Source organism: Brienomyrus brachyistius, unplaced genomic scaffold (assembly GCF_023856365.1).
Source record: "Brienomyrus brachyistius isolate T26 unplaced genomic scaffold, BBRACH_0.4 scaffold381, whole genome shotgun sequence".
Taxonomy (NCBI): domain Eukaryota; kingdom Metazoa; phylum Chordata; class Actinopteri; order Osteoglossiformes; family Mormyridae; genus Brienomyrus; species Brienomyrus brachyistius.
In genome coordinates, this window is record NW_026042656.1 from 15,001 (window position 1) to 32,500 (window position 17,500).

Sequence of the window (17,500 nt, forward strand, 5' to 3'; positions counted from 1 at the left end):
CTGATGACTCACAGGCTGAGGAATTGGCAACTAAATAGTTGGATAAAAAAATTTTGCATTATGGTAAATTCTCCTTATTAGTGACTTTCAGTTGAATTCCAGTGATCATCTCCATTGTTCAGTGCTCAATGTTTTGGATTAATGACATTTAAGAGAAATATTTAGGTCACTACTAATAGGACCATTTAGGGAATAAAAGGCCTCAAGAATTAACACACACACAGACACACATGCCCTTCCAAAGTCTGTGTCCCCTCATCTCAGATGCTGATGTTAACAGCCTTCGTAAATGACCTGTGGGTCGCACTGGTTAAACTTGAGGCCTTTTATTCCCTAAATGGTCCTATTAGTCATCATGTTTTTTTTTAAAGTGTTTGTGTGTGTTTGTTTTTATTTAAAAAAATTCAAAATGTGACTGATATATTTAAGATAGAAGTCTGGTGGAGACACACACACACACACACACACACACACACAGACACACACACAGACACATATAAGGGAATTAAATTTTAAATGTGATTTTGAGCACCACTGAGGTAAGTGGTATGACAATTAATCACTAAAAAATAAAAATCACTAAAAACATAAAAGATAGAGGTCTGGTGGAGAGACATATGTGACCTGCATATATATAAATGCAATATATATAATGCTATTTTTATCTTGCTAATTCCCTTGCAAACTGTAAAATAAAAGTACTATTCCTTGAGCAGGCGGTCAGTGTGTCTGAGTTTGTCATGTGCTTTGGATTTCCCTGCATGTGCGTCACAGAGATGCAAAACAGCCATTAAGGAAACAATAGCCCTGGGCTGGTAAGGCCATCCCAGGTATGTGTCCCCTAATCTCAGATGATGATCTTCCCTGCATAAGTGAATGACCTGCCTGATTGCAATGCTGATGACTCACAGGCTGAGGAATTGGCAACTAAATAGTTGGATAAAAAATTTTTGCATTATGGTAAATTCTCCTTATTAGTGACTTTCAGTTGAATTCCAGTGATCATCTCCATTGTTCAGTGCTCAATGTTTTGGATTAATGACATTTAAGAGAAATATTTAGGTCACTACTAATAGGACCATTTAGGGAATAAAAGGCCTCAAGAATTAACACACACACAGACACACATGCCCTTCCAAAGTCTGTGTCCCCTCATCTCAGATGCTGATGTTAACAGCCTTCGTAAATGACCTGTGGGTCGCACTGGTTAAACTTGAGGCCTTTTATTCCCTAAATGGTCCTATTAGTCATCATGTTTTTTTTTAAAGTGTTTGTGTGTGTTTGTTTTTATTTAAAAAAATTCAAAATGTGACTGATATATTTAAGATAGAAGTCTGGTGGAGACACACACACACACACACACACACACACACAGACACACACACAGACACATATAAGGGAATTAAATTTTAAATGTGATTTTGAGCACCACTGAGGTAAGTGGTATGACAATTAATCACTAAAAAATAAAAATCACTAAAAACATAAAAGATAGAGGTCTGGTGGAGAGACATATGTGACCTGCATATATATAAATGCAATATATATATAATGCTATTTTTATCTTGCTAATTCCCTTGCAAACTGTAAAATAAAAGTACTATTCCTTGAGCAGGCGGTCAGTGTGTCTGAGTTTGTCATGTGCTTTGGATTTCCCTGCATGTGCGTCACAGAGATGCAAAACAGCCATTAAGGAAACAATAGCCCTGGGCTGGTAAGGCCATCCCAGGTATGTGTCCCCTAATCTCAGATGATGATCTTCCCTGCATAAGTGAATGACCTGCCTGATTGCAATGCTGATGACTCACAGGCTGAGGAATTGGCAACTAAATAGTTGGATAAAAAATTTTTGCATTATGGTAAATTCTCCTTATTAGTGACTTTCAGTTGAATTCCAGTGATCATCTCCATTGTTCAGTGCTCAATGTTTTGGATTAATGACATTTAAGAGAAATATTTAGGTCACTACTAATAGGACCATTTAGGGAATAAAAGGCCTCAAGAATTAACACACACACAGACACACATGCCCTTCCAAAGTCTGTGTCCCCTCATCTCAGATGCTGATGTTAACAGCCTTCGTAAATGACCTGTGGGTCGCACTGGTTAAACTTGAGGCCTTTTATTCCCTAAATGGTCCTATTAGTCATCATGTTTTTTTTAAACTCCGCAAATATTGTAGGTTTTCAGCGTTATTTGCCTGTGTATATTTTCTATTATCTTTGATGCTGCTGCAGATCAGGCCTGACCAGTTGAGCTATTTTTACTGAATACATTGCTTTGAAGTCTGTGATTTTACTATGGATATCTTGCTAATTCCCTTGCAAACTGTAAAATGAAAGCATGATTCCTTTCAGGCATCTGTTTCAGGATTCTGAACTGACTGTCATGCCTTTCCAAAGTCTGTGTCCCCTCATCTCAGATGCTGATGTTAACAGCCTACGTAAATGACCTGTGGGTCACACTGGTAAAACTTGAGGACTTTTATTCCCTAAATGGTCCTATTAGTCATCATGTTTTTTTTAAATTCCGCAAATATTGTAGGTTTTCAGTGTTATTTGCCTGTGTATATTTTCTATTATCTTTGATGCTGCTGCAGATCAGGCCTGACCAGTTGAGCTATTTTTACTGAATACATTGCTTTGAAGTCTGTGATTTTACTATGGATATCTTGCTAATTCCCTTGCAAACTGTAAAATGAAAGCATGATTCCTTTCAGGCATCTGTTTCAGGATTCTGAACTGACTGTCATGCCTTTCCAAAGTCTGTGTCCCCTCATCTCAGATGCTGATGTTAACAGCCTGCGTAAATGACCTGTGGGTCGCACTGGTAAAACTTGAGGACTTTTATTCCCTAAATGGTCCTATTAGTCATCATGTTTTTTTTAAACTCCGCAAATATTGTAGGTTTTCAGCGTTATTTGCCTGTGTATATTTTCTATTATCTTTGATGCTGCTGCAGATCAGGCCTGACCAGTTGAGCTATTTTTACTGAATACATTGCTTTGAAGTCTGTGATTTTACTATGGATATCTTGCTAATTCCCTTGCAAACTGTAAAATGAAAGCATGATTCCTTTCAGGCATCTGTTTCAGGCTTCTGAACTGACTGTCATGCCTTTCCAAAGTCTGTGTCCCCTCATCTCAGATGCTGATGTTAACAGCCTGCGTAAATGACCTGTGGGTCGCACTGGTAAAACTTGAGGCCTTTTATTCCCTAAATGGTCCTATTAGTCATCACGTTTAAACCCTACAAATATTGTATTCATTTTATTTGTGGTGAAACATATGTGATCTGCATTCCAGACATTGGTTTGAATCTGTCTTTCCCAGTCTGCTGGGACTGGGTAGGGACCTGTTTCCGCAGAGCCATATGCGTCCCTTTGCCTACCGCACTGACTCACCCCTCAGCTGGCCCAACATCAGGAGGGCCCACCCGTCCTGGCCGTTCAGGCTCCCCTCTACCTGGGCTGGAGGTCCGGCAGTGGCTAGTCAGCTTTGGGACTTTAATCTATTGGGATCAAGGTGTGATGTCTGGCTTTCGCAGCATGCTGGGGGAAGGGTAACTGTCTGTGTGCTAACAGAGGTGTGAAACTGCCAGCAATCAAACAAAAGCCCTGGCAGCAAGAGGAGAATATCCTAATATTTTGTTGCATTGCTCTAAAACCACTGGGTTTATAATCAGTATTTTAAACTTTTTTTTTTTCCTCAGCACCTGGCCGTAGCTTATAATTGAAAGAAAGAAGCATATGGTGACTCTAATTTGACACAATATATTGGAGGTGTAATTATATCAGTTATACAACCTCTAGATTAATATGGAAGATCATAATTTAACATCTTGACCAAAAGGCCTCGACAGAGTCCTGCATGGTTATTTTTTGTCACTACCTCCCTGTGTCAGGAGTTTGTAATTTGTGCGCCTGCTGCCTTCCTTGGATGTGCTAGCTGATTCTCAGGCTCCCTCTTCTCAATCGAACACTGATTACCCATTAATTAATAAGGCAGACATTCGAATGAGCAAACATTTAATTTATTAAAATCACAAGAAAATCACAGTCTTCAATTATGTACATCATGCTGGGGAGGGGTTGTCAATCACCACCATGTGCCGACGCTCCAGCTCCTGGACCAACCTTTCAAATGAATAAAGTAAATAAAAAAACTGTTAGTAAATGTCATACAGAAGAAAGACGTGAGATGTGTAAAAAAGGCAAAAGAGTTTTCCCACCAACCTGCTCATTGGATTAGTGTCATTAAAAATCTCCTGCAGGAGGCTGTAGCTGAAGTCCCTGCCCCACTGCAGAAGTTCAAAGGAATCCTGCTTTTCCTTCTGCATAACTTCCTGGATAGCCTCTTTTGAACACCTCTTCATGCACACTTTAGTCAGATGCACTGAGAGGTTTGCTTGTGTCTTCTTGCACACGGGGCAGAGCAGGAAATGCTTCCTGGAAGCACTGGGGATAAAAAGAAAAATAAAAAAGTCATGAATTAAGATTATATTTGATACATTACTTTTAGTTGAATAAATACACATTTCAGTCATCATCAACATATATACAGCAATATAAACCATTTGTGAACACAGCAAATGACAAAATAATATTCTACACTTATATTTAAACTAAGTAGCTTCAAAAAATACTTTTAGTTGTGTAATGGATGCAATTTAAGTTTTAACAATAGCAGTCAGTGGACAGAGACTTTTGCACAGTGTCAGTAAAGTAGAACAAGTTCATCCACAATTTCTCCAGATTCAAATGCAATAATAAATTGACCATAACTTACGACTTGGAAGGCATTCTTGAGACGCTGTTCAACAAAAGGTAAAATCTTCAACAGAATCTGGAGCTCTGGTCTCGCTGGAAGCAGAGGCAGAGTGACTTTACATATGCATGTCTCCTCTTAATTAATATACCATTCTGACTGCGTCCCACACCCCTGCCTCCCGTAGCCCCACACACCCCACCCCCAGTGTCACTGTGAGGGACACATTGCTTTCTTATGTGTCAGTCAGAGGAAGCTACCGCCACGCCCCGCATATCAAATTAAAATAATTTATCAAAATCACAAGAAAATCACAGTCATAAACTAAATACATCATGGCTCCTGTAATGTATTTGTGCATTGTGCTCAATTTCTTCCCCACAGTTCCATAGAGTTTTCTCTCTGCGTGATTCTAGTCAGCCATTGGTCTGTGGAAGAGCAAGCCACTTCTATTGTTTGACCGAGTGCCCAATTAACACCTCTGCTGCAGCTGTCTGATAGCTGCCTTCCCAGTCTGTTGGGGGACAAGAATGCATTTAAACTGAGGGGAAGATACTGAGATGCCTAGTGAATAAATTTCTATAAGTGCATTCTTGCAGTGATTTCTGCTGGATAGTCACGAGATGAATATGAGCTGTAATTATACAAGTTTTTCCAATCTCTAGATTAATATGGAAGATCATAATTTAATCCGATGATCGAAGGGCCAATGTCCCCATATCAGCTGTGGGTAATTTCCATGCCTGCCGCCTTCCTTAGATGTGGTAGCCATTTCCCAGGCTGCCTCTCCTGTACAGATCACTGTCATAAAGTCTATAATGCTCCTAATATTTTTGAGGGTTGCTCTATGACTGCTGGGGCAATAGACATTTGTCCGGTCCCTTTGTGGACCACAAATATTGTCCTTTAATTTGATGCACACTTTGACTTTATAGCCTCAGGTAGGAGTGCAAACAGAACTGACTCTGGCTGTCATGCCCTTCCAAAGTCTGTGTCCCCTCATCTCAGATGCTGATGTTAACTGTTTGTGTAAATGACCTGTGGGTCGCACTGGTAAAACTTGAGGCCTTTTATTGCCTAAATGGTCCTTGGTGTGATTAAGTATCACACAGGTATTTTGTATATAGCTCCATGTCAGGAGTGGGTACATATATATAAATGATCTCGGACCATACGATTATGCATTTATATTTTCCCTTAGCTGCATTTTTATCTTTTGCATACTGTTAGGCCACTTGGCTCATCCTTATTCCTAGCTGCATAAGAGCATAGTGCTGCTTTTCAGAAACAAAGAGGACATATCCATTTCATTTGCTCACAGCTCCCGCTAGCTTGGAGCGAGATTTAGTGAGGACATGTTAGTATATATGGGTTTTTATTATTATTATTTTATAAAGTAACAAATATCTATGTGACCTGCAGGTCAGCCACACATCACAAGCACTTAGTGTCAGAGTCCTCACTGTGTATGCATCCGCAGCCTGCTGGGGATGGGTGTCTGTATGTGTGTGTGTGTATATATCAAGGCTATATTGTAGATCACTGGTAAATGTTAATTGTGTTATAGATGTATATGTGTGTCTCTATGAAGATACTCAGGTATTTTATTTTCAGAATTTCAAAAAGAATTCCCTATTAGTTGATAGTGCAGACATTCGAATGAGCAAACATTTAATTTATCAAAAATCAAAGAGTTTTCCCACCAACCTGCTCATTGGATTAGTGTCATTAAAAATCTCCTGCAGGAGGCTGTAGCTGAAGTCCCTGCCCCACTGCAGAAGTTCAAAGGAATCCTGCTTTTCCTTCTGCATAACTTCCTGGATAGCCTCTTTTGAACACCTCTTCATGCACACTTTAGTCAGATGCACTGAGAGGTTTGCTTGTGTCTTCTTGCACACGGGGCAGAGCAGGAAATGCTTCCTGGAAGCACTGGGGATAAAAAGAAAAATAAAAAAGTCATGAATTAAGATTATATTTGATACATTACTTTTAGTTGAATAAATACACATTTCAGTCATCATCAACATATATACAGCAATATAAACCATTTGTGAACACAGCAAATGACAAAATAATATTCTACACTTATATTTAAACTAAGTTGCTTCAAAAAATACTTTTAGTTGTGTAATGGATGCAATTTAAGTTTTAACAATAGCAGTCAGTGGACAGAGACTTTTGCACAGTGTCAGTAAAGTAGAACAAGTTCATCCACAATTTCTCCAGATTCAAATGCAATAATAAATTCACCATAACTTACGACTTGGAAGGCATTCTTGAGACGCTGTTCAACAAAAGGTAAAATCTTCAACAGAATCTGGAGCTCTGGTCTCGCTGGAAGCAGAGGCAGAGTGACTTTACATATGCATGTCTCCTCTTAATTAATATACCATTCTGACTGCGTCCCACACCCCTGCCTCCCGTAGCCCCACACACCCCACCCCCAGTGTCACTGTGAGGGACACATTGCTTTCTTATGTGTCAGTCAGAGGAAGCTACCGCCATGCCCCGCATATCAAATTAAAATAATTTATCAAAATCACAAGAAAATCACAGTCATCAACTAAATACATCATGGCTCCTGTAATGTATTTGTGCATTGTGCTCAATTTCTTCCCCACAGTTCCATAGAGTTTTCTCTCTGCGTGATTCTAGTCAGCCATTGGTCTGTGGAAGAGCAAGCCACTTGTATTGTTTGACTAAGTGCCCACTTAACACCTCTGCTGCAGCTGTCTGATAGCTGCCTTCCCAGTCTGTTGGGGGACAAGAATGCATTTAAACTGAGGGGAAGATACTGAGATGCCTAGTGAATAAATTTCTATAAGTGCATTCTTGCAGTGATTTCTGCTGGATAGTCACGAGATGAATATGAGCTGTAATTATACAAGTTTTTCCAATCTCTAGATTAATATGGAAGATCATAATTTAATCCGATGATCGAAGGGCCAATGTCCCCATATCAGCTGTGGGTAATTTCCATGCCTGCCGCCTTCCTTAGATGTGGTAGCCATTTCCCAGGCTGCCTCTCCTGTACAGATCACTGTCATAAAGTCTATAATGCTCCTAATATTTTTGAGGGTTGCTCTATGACTGCTGGGGCAATAGACATTTGTCCGGTCCCTTTGTGGACCACAAATATTGTCCTTTAATTTGATGCACACTTTGACTTTATAGCCTCAGGTAGGAGTGCAAACAGAACTGACTCTGGCTGTCATGCCCTTCCAAAGTCTGTGTCCCCTCATCTCAGATGCTGATGTTAACTGTTTGTGTAAATGACCTGTGGGTCGCACTGGTAAAACTTGAGGCCTTTTATTGCCTAAATGGTCCTTGGTGTGATTAAGTATCACACAGGTATTTTGTATATAGCTCCATGTCAGGAGTGGGTACATATATATAAATGATCTCGGACCATACGATTATGCATTTATATTTTCCCTTAGCTGCATTTTTATCTTTTGCATACTGTTAGGCCACTTGGCTCATCCTTATTCCTAGCTGCATAAGAGCATAGTGCTGCTTTTCAGAAACAAAGAGGACATATCCATTTCATTTGCTCACAGCTCCCGCTAGCTTGGAGCGAGATTTAGTGAGGACATGTTAGTATATATGGGTTTTTATTATTATTATTTTATAAAGTAACAAATATCTATGTGACCTGCAGGTCAGCCACACATCACAAGCACTTAGTGTCAGGGTCCTCACTGTGTTTGCATTCGCAGCCTGCTGGGGATGGGTGTCTGTATGTGTGTGTGTGTGTGTGTGTGTATATATCAAGGCTATATTGTAGGTCACTGGTAAATGTTAATTATGTTATAGATATATATGTGTGTCTCTATGAAGATACTCAGGTATTTTATTTTCAGAATTTCAAAAAGAATTCCCTATTAGTTGATAGGGCAGACATTCGAATGAGCAAACATTTAATTTATCAAAAATCTCAAGAAAATCACAGTCATCAATTAAATACATCATGGCTCCTGTAATGTATTTGTGCATTGTGTTCAATTTCTTCCCCACTGTTCCAGAGTTTTCTCTCTGCGTGATTCTAGTCAGCCTTTGCTCTGTGGAAGAGCAAGCCATTTGTACTGTTTGACTAAGTGCCCACTTAACACCTCTGCTGCAGCTGTCTGATAGCTGCCTTCCCAGTCTGTTGGGGGACAAGAATGCATTTAAACTGAGGGGAAGATACTGAGATGCCTAGTGAATAAATTTCTATAAGTGCATTCTTGCAGTGATTTCTGCTGGATAGTCACGAGATGAATATTAGCTGTAATTATACAAGTTTTTCCAATCTCTAGATTAATATGGAAGATCATAATTTAATCCGATGATCGAAGGGCCAATGTCCCCATATCAGCTGTGGGTAATTTCCATGCCTGCCGCCTTCCTTAGATGTGGTAGCCATTTCCCAGGCTGCCTCTCCTGTACAGATCACTGTCATAAAGTCTATAATGCTCCTAATATTTTTGAGGGTTGCTTTATGACTGCTGGGGCTATAGACATTTGTCCGGTCTCTTTGTGGACCACAAATATTGTCCTTTAATTTGATGCACACTTTGACTTTATAGCCTCAGGTAGGAGTGCAAACAGAACTGACTCTGGCTGTCATGCCCTTCCAAAGTCTGTGTCCCCTCATCTCAGATGCTAATGTTAACTGTTTGTGTAAATGACCTGTGGGTCGCACTGGTAAAACTTGAGGCCTTTTATTGCCTAAATGGTCCTTGGTGTGATTAAGTATCACACAGGTATTTTGTATATAGCTCCATGTCAGGAGTGGGTACATATATATAAATGATCTCGGACCATACGATTATGCATTTATATTTTCCCTTAGCTGCATTTTTATCTTTTGCATACTGTTAGGCCACTTGGCTCATCCTTATTCCTAGCTGCATAAGAGCATAGTGCTGCTTTTCAGAAACAAAGAGGACATATCCATTTCATTTGCTCACAGCTCCCGCTAGCTTGGAGCGAGATTTAGTGAGGACATGTTAGTATATATGGGTTTTTATTATTATTATTTTATAAAGTAACAAATATCTATGTGACCTGCAGGTCAGCCACACATCACAAGCACTTAGTGTCAGAGTCCTCACTGTATATGCATTCGCAGCCTGCTGGGGATGGGTGTCTGTATGTGTGTGTGTGTATATATCAAGGCTATATTGTAGATCACTGGTAAATGTTAATTGTGTTATAGATGTATATGTGTGTGTGTGTCTGTATGAAGATACTCAAGTATTTTATTTTCAGAATTTCAAAAAGAATTCCCTATTAGTTGATAGTGCAGACATTCGAATGAGCAAACATTTAATTTATCAAAAATCACAAGAAAATCACAGTCATCAATTAAATACATCATGGCTCCTGTAATGTATTTGTGCATTGTGTTCAATTTCTTCCCCACTGTTCCAGAGTTTTCTCTCTGCGTGATTCTAGTCAGCCATTGGTCTGTGGAAGAGCAAGCCATTTGTATTGTTTGACTAAGTGCCCACTTAACACCTCTGCTGCAGCTGTCTGATAGCTGCCTTCCCAGTCTGTTGGGGGACAAGAATGCATTTAAACTGAGGGGAAGATACTGAGATGCCTAGTGAATAAATTTCTATAAGTGCATTCTTGCAGTGATTTCTGCTGGATAGTCACGAGATGAATATTAGCTGTAATTATACAAGTTTTTCCAATCTCTAGATTAATATGGAAGATCATAATTTAATCCGATGATCGAAGGGCCAATGTCCCCATATCAGCTGTGGGTAATTTCCATGCCTGCCGCCTTCCTTAGATGTGGTAGCCATTTCCCAGGCTGCCTCTCCTGTACAGATCACTGTCATAAAGTCTATAATGCTCCTAATATTTTTGAGGGTTGCTCTATGACTGCTGGGGCTATAGACATTTGTCCGGTCTCTTTGTGGACCACAAATATTGTCCTTTAATTTGATGCACACTTTGACTTTATAGCCTCAGGTAGGAGTGCAAACAGAACTGACTCTGGCTGTCATGCCCTTCCAAAGTCTGTGTCCCCTCATCTCAGATGCTAATGTTAACTGTTTGTGTAAATGACCTGTGGGTCGCACTGGTAAAACTTGAGGCCTTTTATTGCCTAAATGGTCCTTGGTGTGATTAAGTATCACACAGGTATTTTGTATATAGCTCCATGTCAGGAGTGGGTACATATATATAAATGATCTCGGACCATACGATTATGCATTTATATTTTCCCTTAGCTGCATTTTTATCTTTTGCATACTGTTAGGCCACTTGGCTCATCCTTATTCCTAGCTGCATAAGAGCATAGTGCTGCTTTTCAGAAACAAAGAGGACATATCCATTTCATTTGCTCACAGCTCCCGCTAGCTTGGAGCGAGATTTAGTGAGGACATGTTAGTATATATGGGTTTTTATTATTATTATTTTATAAAGTAACAAATATCTATGTGACCTGCAGGTCAGCCACACATCACAAGCACTTAGTGTCAGAGTCCTCACTGTATATGCATTCGCAGCCTGCTGGGGATGGGTGTCTGTATGTGTGTGTGTGTATATATCAAGGCTATATTGTAGATCACTGGTAAATGTTAATTGTGTTATAGATGTATATGTGTGTGTGTGTCTGTATGAAGATACTCAAGTATTTTATTTTCAGAATTTCAAAAAGAATTCCCTATTAGTTGATAGTGCAGACATTCGAATGAGCAAACATTTAATTTATCAAAAATCACAAGAAAATCACAGTCATCAATTAAATACATCATGGCTCCTGTAATGTATTTGTGCATTGTGTTCAATTTCTTCCCCACTGTTCCAGAGTTTTCTCTCTGCGTGATTCTAGTCAGCCATTGGTCTGTGGAAGAGCAAGCCATTTGTATTGTTTGACTAAGTGCCCACTTAACACCTCTGCTGCAGCTGTCTGATAGCTGCCTTCCCAGTCTGTTGGGGGACAAGAATGCATTTAAACTGAGGGGAAGATACTGAGATGCCTAGTGAATAAATTTCTATAAGTGCATTCTTGCAGTGATTTCTGCTGGATAGTCACGAGATGAATATTAGCTGTAATTATACAAGTTTTTCCAATCTCTAGATTAATATGGAAGATCATAATTTAATCCGATGATCGAAGGGCCAATGTCCCCATATCAGCTGTGGGTAATTTCCATGCCTGCCGCCTTCCTTAGATGTGGTAGCCATTTCCCAGGCTGCCTCTCCTGTACAGATCACTGTCATAAAGTCTATAATGCTCCTAATATTTTTGAGGGTTGCTCTATGACTGCTGGGGCTATAGACATTTGTCCGGTCTCTTTGTGGACCACAAATATTGTCCTTTAATTTGATGCACACTTTGACTTTATAGCCTCAGGTAGGAGTGCAAACAGAACTGACTCTGGCTGTCATGCCCTTCCAAAGTCTGTGTCCCCTCATCTCAGATGCTAATGTTAACTGTTTGTGTAAATGACCTGTGGGTCGCACTGGTAAAACTTGAGGCCTTTTATTGCCTAAATGGTCCTTGGTGTGATTAAGTATCACACAGGTATTTTGTATATAGCTCCATGTCAGGAGTGGGTACATATATATAAATGATCTCGGACCATACGATTATGCATTTATATTTTCCCTTAGCTGCATTTTTATCTTTTGCATACTGTTAGGCCACTTGGCTCATCCTTATTCCTAGCTGCATAAGAGCATAGTGCTGCTTTTCAGAAACAAAGAGGACATATCCATTTCATTTGCTCACAGCTCCCGCTAGCTTGGAGCGAGATTTAGTGAGGACATGTTAGTATATATGGGTTTTTATTATTATTATTTTATAAAGTAACAAATATCTATGTGACCTGCAGGTCAGCCACACATCACAAGCACTTAGTGTCAGAGTCCTCACTGTATATGCATTCGCAGCCTGCTGGGGATGGGTGTCTGTATGTGTGTGTGTGTATATATCAAGGCTATATTGTAGATCACTGGTAAATGTTAATTGTGTTATAGATGTATATGTGTGTGTGTGTCTGTATGAAGATACTCAAGTATTTTATTTTCAGAATTTCAAAAAGAATTCCCTATTAGTTGATAGTGCAGACATTCGAATGAGCAAACATTTAATTTATCAAAAATCACAAGAAAATCACAGTCATCAATTAAATACATCATGGCTCCTGTAATGTATTTGTGCATTGTGTTCAATTTCTTCCCCACTGTTCCAGAGTTTTCTCTCTGCGTGATTCTAGTCAGCCATTGGTCTGTGGAAGAGCAAGCCATTTGTATTGTTTGACTAAGTGCCCACTTAACACCTCTGCTGCAGCTGTCTGATAGCTGCCTTCCCAGTCTGTTGGGGGACAAGAATGCATTTAAACTGAGGGGAAGATACTGAGATGCCTAGTGAATAAATTTCTATAAGTGCATTCTTGCAGTGATTTCTGCTGGATAGTCACGAGATGAATATTAGCTGTAATTATACAAGTTTTTCCAATCTCTAGATTAATATGGAAGATCATAATTTAATCCGATGATCGAAGGGCCAATGTCCCCATATCAGCTGTGGGTAATTTCCATGCCTGCCGCCTTCCTTAGATGTGGTAGCCATTTCCCAGGCTGCCTCTCCTGTACAGATCACTGTCATAAAGTCTATAATGCTCCTAATATTTTTGAGGGTTGCTCTATGACTGCTGGGGCTATAGACATTTGTCCGGTCTCTTTGTGGACCACAAATATTGTCCTTTAATTTGATGCACACTTTGACTTTATAGCCTCAGGTAGGAGTGCAAACAGAACTGACTCTGGCTGTCATGCCCTTCCAAAGTCTGTGTCCCCTCATCTCAGATGCTAATGTTAACTGTTTGTGTAAATGACCTGTGGGTCGCACTGGTAAAACTTGAGGCCTTTTATTGCCTAAATGGTCCTTGGTGTGATTAAGTATCACACAGGTATTTTGTATATAGCTCCATGTCAGGAGTGGGTACATATATATAAATGATCTCGGACCATACGATTATGCATTTATATTTTCCCTTAGCTGCATTTTTATCTTTTGCATACTGTTAGGCCACTTGGCTCATCCTTATTCCTAGCTGCATAAGAGCATAGTGCTGCTTTTCAGAAACAAAGAGGACATATCCATTTCATTTGCTCACAGCTCCCGCTAGCTTGGAGCGAGATTTAGTGAGGACATGTTAGTATATATGGGTTTTTATTATTATTATTTTATAAAGTAACAAATATCTATGTGACCTGCAGGTCAGCCACACATCACAAGCACTTAGTGTCAGAGTCCTCACTGTATATGCATTCGCAGCCTGCTGGGGATGGGTGTCTGTATGTGTGTGTGTGTATATATCAAGGCTATATTGTAGATCACTGGTAAATGTTAATTGTGTTATAGATGTATATGTGTGTGTGTGTCTGTATGAAGATACTCAAGTATTTTATTTTCAGAATTTCAAAAAGAATTCCCTATTAGTTGATAGTGCAGACATTCGAATGAGCAAACATTTAATTTATCAAAAATCACAAGAAAATCACAGTCATCAATTAAATACATCATGGCTCCTGTAATGTATTTGTGCATTGTGTTCAATTTCTTCCCCACTGTTCCAGAGTTTTCTCTCTGCGTGATTCTAGTCAGCCATTGGTCTGTGGAAGAGCAAGCCATTTGTATTGTTTGACTAAGTGCCCACTTAACACCTCTGCTGCAGCTGTCTGATAGCTGCCTTCCCAGTCTGTTGGGGGACAAGAATGCATTTAAACTGAGGGGAAGATACTGAGATGCCTAGTGAATAAATTTCTATAAGTGCATTCTTGCAGTGATTTCTGCTGGATAGTCACGAGATGAATATTAGCTGTAATTATACAAGTTTTTCCAATCTCTAGATTAATATGGAAGATCATAATTTAATCCGATGATCGAAGGGCCAATGTCCCCATATCAGCTGTGGGTAATTTCCATGCCTGCCGCCTTCCTTAGATGTGGTAGCCATTTCCCAGGCTGCCTCTCCTGTACAGATCACTGTCATAAAGTCTATAATGCTCCTAATATTTTTGAGGGTTGCTCTATGACTGCTGGGGCTATAGACATTTGTCCGGTCTCTTTGTGGACCACAAATATTGTCCTTTAATTTGATGCACACTTTGACTTTATAGCCTCAGGTAGGAGTGCAAACAGAACTGACTCTGGCTGTCATGCCCTTCCAAAGTCTGTGTCCCCTCATCTCAGATGCTAATGTTAACTGTTTGTGTAAATGACCTGTGGGTCGCACTGGTAAAACTTGAGGCCTTTTATTGCCTAAATGGTCCTTGGTGTGATTAAGTATCACACAGGTATTTTGTATATAGCTCCATGTCAGGAGTGGGTACATATATATAAATGATCTCGGACCATACGATTATGCATTAATATTTTCCCTTAGCTGCATTTTTATCTTTTGCATACTGTTAGGCCACTTGGCTCATCCTTATTCCTAGCTGCATAAGAGCATAGTGCTGCTTTTCAGAAACAAAGAGGACATATCCATTTCATTTGCTCACAGCTCCCGCTAGCTTGGAGCGAGATTTAGTGAGGACATGTTAGTATATATGGGTTTTTATTATTATTATTTTATAAAGTAACAAATATCTATGTGACCTGCAGGTCAGCCACACATCACAAGCACTTAGTGTCAGAGTCCTCACTGTGTATGCATCCGCAGCCTGCTGGGGATGGGTGTCTGTATGTGTGTGTGTGTATATATCAAGGCTATATTGTAGGTCACTGGTAAATGTTAATTGTGTTATAGATGTATATGTGTGTGTGTGTCTGTATGAAGATACTCAAGTATTTTATTTTCAGAATTTCAAAAAGAATTCCCTATTAGTTGATAGTGCAGACATTCGAATGAGCAAACATTTAATTTATCAAAAATCACAAGAAAATCACAGTCATCAATTAAATACATCATGGCTCCTGTAATGTATTTGTGCATTGTGCTCAATTTCTTCCCCACAGTTCCAGAGTTTTCTCTCTGCGTGATTCTGACTGCTGGGGCTATAGACATTTGTCTGGTCTCTTTGTGGACCACAAATATTGTCCTTTAATTTGATGCACACTTTGGCTTTATAGCCTTAAGAAAACTTAAAACTTAAACTTATAAAACTTAAGGCCTTTTATTCCCTAAATGGTCCTAGGTGTGATATCTGCCTTTCGCAGCCTGCTGGGGAATGGGTAACTGTCTGTGTGCATAACAGAGGTGTGAAACTGCCAGCAATCAAACAAAAGCCCTGGCAGCAAGAGGAGAATATCCTAATATTTTGTTGCATTGCTCTAAAACCACTGGGTTTATAATCAGTATTTTAAACTTTTTTTTTCCTCAGCACCTGGCCGTAGCTTATAATTGAAAGAAAGAAGCATATGGTGACTCTAATTTGACACAATATATTGGAGGTGTAATTATATGAGTTATACAACCTCTTGATTAATATGGAAGATCATAATTTAACATCTTGACCAAAAGGCCTCGACAGAGTCCTGCATGGTTATTTTTTGTCTCTGGCCCTGGCCGCCTGGTCCACCAACATGGATGGAGACTTAAAATTGCTAGTAACCTTCTTGTCTCTGGTTCTTACTTCACCGTAGAAGTCTAGTGCTTCTTGTGCTTTTAAAAATTTACCTCTGTGTAGTAAGTAAGCACGTATCATTACACCAGTGTGTCCTTTTCCAGCTTTGTAGTGAATTGCTGCTACATGATTGTCATCTTCACTCAGCCACTGGTCAAGATCTTCACAGAAAGGTTTAATAAGCTCTAGCTGTGGAGGATTGTAGTCTTCTGTGCAACTGCAAAACATAATTCCATCAAATTATTTGTTTATAAAAAAAAATGGTAAATGCCAAATTGTTAAATAGATCCCTTTAAGTTACTCACTGTGTATGCATTCACAATCTGCTGGGGATGGGTGTCTGTATGTGTGCCTCACAGAGGTGTTAAGCAGCCATCAAGAAAACAAAAGCCCTAGCCACAGCTAGACCAATGTAATGTCTCTGCCTTCCAAGTTTGCTGGGGGATAGGTAGTTTATGCCTTGTGAGCTATTGTAGTCTGCAGTGCCACACGGTGGTAATTTCAAAGAATGCATGTATATCCAGAAGTCAAAGACTTAGGCTGAGAGGGCCATTTACATTTATTTTAGCAATGTACCGATTTGCAATGTCACAGACAGTGACCCGACGGTTAATATGACTTAACCGTCGGTTAATTTAACCGACGGTTATTTATATATATATATATATATATATATATATATATATATATATATATAAATAACAGGGACAACGTTGCATAATGTACCTGACGTTCCACATGATCCCACCACTAATGATTATCTGACTGACAACTTCTCCATCCCTATCCCTCCAATACTGGAACAGCTAGTTTGGTAAAAATCAAAGTGTGATGTGGGTTTAATTTTTTTATGCAGATATGTTAGGGCCCATTAATTATAAATTAAGTAATTTTGGCAGGTAATTCATAAAGGAATAAATTGCCTGTGTGTTCTCTTCTCAGGGGTCAGGATGGGCCTGAAGATATTTCATTTCATGTTTATCTCTAGAGTGAAATTTTGTGAATATATATATATATATATATATATATAAATAACAGGGACAACGTTGCATAATGTACCTGACGTTCCACATGATCCCACCACTAATGATTATCTGACTGACAACTTCTCCATCCCTATCCCTCCAATACTGGAACAGCTAGTTTGGTAAAAATCAA